Source organism: Haplochromis burtoni, unplaced genomic scaffold, assembly GCF_018398535.1.
Source record: "Haplochromis burtoni strain Fernald_Lab_line unplaced genomic scaffold, NCSU_Asbu1 Contig_103, whole genome shotgun sequence".
In the NCBI taxonomy this organism is placed as follows: Eukaryota; Metazoa; Chordata; class Actinopteri; order Cichliformes; family Cichlidae; genus Haplochromis; species Haplochromis burtoni.
The window spans coordinates 723,423-727,475 of record NW_024582464.1 but is presented as its reverse complement, the minus strand read 5'-3'; positions in this window follow the sequence as shown (position 1 = coordinate 727,475).

Sequence of the window (4,053 nt, the reverse complement as noted above, 5' to 3'; positions counted from 1 at the left end):
CTACCCCCCCCCAAAAAAAAAAAAAAAATCCCACATGCATACTACCCTTTTGGGCTAAGCCCCGGGTGTTTCAAATGTCTGGCTCCGCCTCTGCTCGCAGGCACAAAGACTGTGTGTAAAGTACACTTTTAGTGCAGAACGCGAGTTGTAGCACCATGTACACAGAGATGCAAAGGGTTAATTGGCACGCTGTGAACGAAAATATACTATGAAGTACTAGTTCCTAGTATAGTACCAAAAGCACAAGCTAAACACTTCTATGAAACACTATGAACTATGACACACCAGAACAACACTATGAGAGACACAAAATATGAACTGTGTGAACTGAGAGGGGGTCCATGAAGGGAGCCTTGGGGCTGTCGTGGACAAAGGGGGGGGGACTCGATACTGGTAACATCCAGTGCAGGAACCAGGAAGTGAGGGGCAGAGGGAAACTATGTGGTGGTATTCTCAGAGTCATTGTTCCAGGCAGAGGTGAAGCATAGAGGGGTAGGTGATCCAGGTGAGGTGTGAAGATGTCCCATGAGCAAAATCTGAGAACGTCCGTGTGCTGGCAGGGAGGCAGGCAGGTGGGCATAAACAGAGAGGCTACAGGATGATCAGTAACTGGGCGAAAGCAGGCTATGGCAGTAAAGAGCAATGATATCGAAAGTTTCAGAGAGTTAGCAGACGATCTAGCAAAGAATGGTTGTAAACGCTGGTCTTTAATCACTGCAGCCTAATTACTCACAGGTGTTGCCAGTCAGAGAAAACAAGGGAACTCCGCCCAGGGGTGGATACGCCAACAACACAGAACACCTCAAGACTCACCCTGACCATGACAGTAACAGTTTTTCAAGGCAGAGAACTGAGATATTCTTCAGTGTCCAAATCCTAACTCAACAGAGCATGCTTTTCAGTTACTGAAGACATAGGCCTCATAGAGCATCTCAAGGGATCTCAAGAATCTCAGTTCTATACTTCAGAAATCACCCAAATATTAAAAGATATTGTGATATAAAAAATTATTTAGTTTGTCATATAACGTTTAAGCCTCTTTAGAAAGGTGACTGTGACTTATTATTTTAAGTAAAAAATACCAACACCATGGTAAGAATTGCTTTCAAAATGTAAAAGCTATCCTCTGCAAATCAAGCTACCTGACCTGACTACCTAATCCTACAATTGTGTCACAGAGACACCAAGCTACTATTAGTATTGCTCATCAGTGAAATTTGATGTAATTTTTATTATGTTTTCCATCATCTAATGTATCACAGCTTGTAATTTTACTATTAATTTCTGCAAATCTGCAACCCTACAACCCTGAATGGTCGCAGGGTTCTTATATCACTACCAAAGAAACATATTTTATGGTTTCGGCATCAACAGAATAAAATGAAGCCTGGTTAGAAGTAGTCACTTTGGCTAGACAAAGCACCACTTACACTCACTCAATCATCAGAAAATGCAGGGAAAACATGCTACAGTATGGAGAGGAGAAGTTACACCACTAACCTTCAGAACAAGATTCCAAAGCCTGCACCTTTTTTCAATCAGATGCAGTCAGTGTGTTATTACTGTTACTGAAGTCTGAGTTAGAGAGAAAATATTTTGCAGCTCCTTAAAATGTCACTGTTAAGCAAAGTGGCAGCAGTGATGGCAGGAAATAAACCTCAGGGGTCAGCGGATCACCACGGAGACAGTCTCTCTGTCTGTCCTGCTCCTATGTAAACTGTGGTGGTGGCAGGAAGAGATGGATCTGCACGGCCACGGTCTCTGAGGAAGCCCTCATTGCCATGTAGCTCAACCTCCCAGAGAAACCTGATCTGAATCCAATCATGGCCCCCGTCTGTATATGCTTTCTGTGAACAGCAGTCACCCAGGAGACCGTCTACTGCTGGCCTCTGTCTACATGAATCTAATGCGAATCAATCTTCTGCTGCTAGACTCATCCCACTGGCAAACTGGATTTTTACACAAATATTTAGAACATGTTGACTGTTCTGTTTTATGCCCCAAAAGCTAGAATTTCTAAAGGTTTTGGTGATTAGTCACAAAATAACCTTTTAATTCTTTTTTTTCCATGCTGAAGCTACATTTAAGCTTTTAACTTCTAATGGGTTTCAAAGGTTTTAAAAACTATATCATGCAAACTCTGTGGTTATGATAGTCTGAGAATAATATTAAATCAGACTGACTACTTTTCCATAGATAGGAAGAACATTCAATTTAAACTTTAAGAAATTACATATCAGGTGAGTAAAAATTCATATTATCCTCCCTATGTTCTAAATTTAAACCCAGCCTCAACCTTTACTTAACACAAAGTGAGCTAAAATGCAGAAGTAGTGTGTGATAAAAAAAAAAAAGTACATCCCATGACTGAACAGTTTGTAGAACCACCTTTAACATTACAAACACTGCTTCACATCATTGAGGACTGTGGACATTAGTTTACACACAGCTCCCTCAAGGTCCTCCCACAGTACTTCAGTCTGGACTTTTGGTTTTTGCAGCATCTTGATTCTTTTCAGCCATTCTGACGCAGCTGATGCTGGTGAGCTTGAAAACACTGTACTGTTGCATGTTACAGTGGACTTTTTTGAGAATGAGTATCGCTATGTGTTTAATAAGCATATTGTTAGTTTTTAAAATCTGTTGTTTAAAAATAGTCTTATTGAAAAAAGTAAATATGCATTTTTTTTTCTCAATTTCAACAATTCATTCAAGTGTAAAATTGCAAAAATGTTTGTACAGGTTGTGACAGAAAATGGATAGATTCATCCCATGCTTTGATCCTTGGCTACATATGAATATCTGTGCTAACACTGAATATAAATTTCTTCTCAGTGTGTCTTATAACAGTCCTATTTTATTATAATTGGGCTCTGTATTAAAACCAAGGTATTTAGATGTGTTTCTTTTTTCTATATATTTTTTTACATATTATTTTTCTAGATTTATGATCCTTTTCCATGCTTTGGCAGTTATGTTTTTCAGTGGTTGTAACGCATTCTGGGTTCTGGGAATATTTTGCTTCTAAGACTGAAACTGTTCTCCTGTGTTGCAAAATGCGTGAAAGGTTATGGCATGACTGCAGACAACACATCCTCTCAGATTGTGGTAATACAGCGGTGGTGGAGTAGACTCGACTAGGCCTTTTTAGGTAATAAAAGGAAGTCACATGAAACATATTGAGTTATTTTTTCATTCATGTCATGTGGATTCATTCAGTGAAATGTCTCACTCTGGACACTGTCTGAGTTTTTGAGTAGGCGAGATCAAGTCACACAGATCCAATCTGATAATGGAAGCAACCTAGTTGGTACAGAAAATCAAGTGTAAAAAGACATTACTGAGAGGAACCACAACAATTCAGAGAAGATTCATGTTTGAATAGTGGTAAGAATACACACCTCTGGAGCGGGGGTTGCAAGTTCAGTTCCCAGTAAGGGTTCTGGTTAGACCCCCATGCTAAAAACCAGCCCTGGAGTTGCGTGGCTGCATCTGCAGCCTGTCTGCAGTTCAGGACACACACATTTCACTATATGTTGTACTGTGTATATGACAAATAATATTTGTATCTTTGGAAAACAGCAGCAGGGTACAAAAAATGTTTTTGAAAATTATTCAACTACCTATGCAACTGTATAAACTATTCAGGTACTGAATGCCACCTCAGGACCAACAGCACAGGAGGTGGATTTTGTTAACGCAGACCCTGACCGATCTGATATGAAAATCCAATTCTTGATAGTCCTCATGTTCTACTTGGACAAAATTTTAGATGTGATGCTATTCCTGAAACAAGCCTATCTATCCTTTTTTATTAAGGACTGGGATCTATATCTAGGAGTACACTGGCTTGTAGGATAAAGTTGATGAGCCATACCATGAAGCTCACCATGTCTTTATGGATCAAGATAAAGCATCTGATCAGGTGTCAAGACAGGAACTGTAGCAGATCCAAATTTGGCACCTCTACAGATCACTCGTCGCATCCTTGAAAGTTTGCTACCTCCGGCAGCAGATGTTGTGAAAGGGCTGGGCTCAAACACAATTCCATCC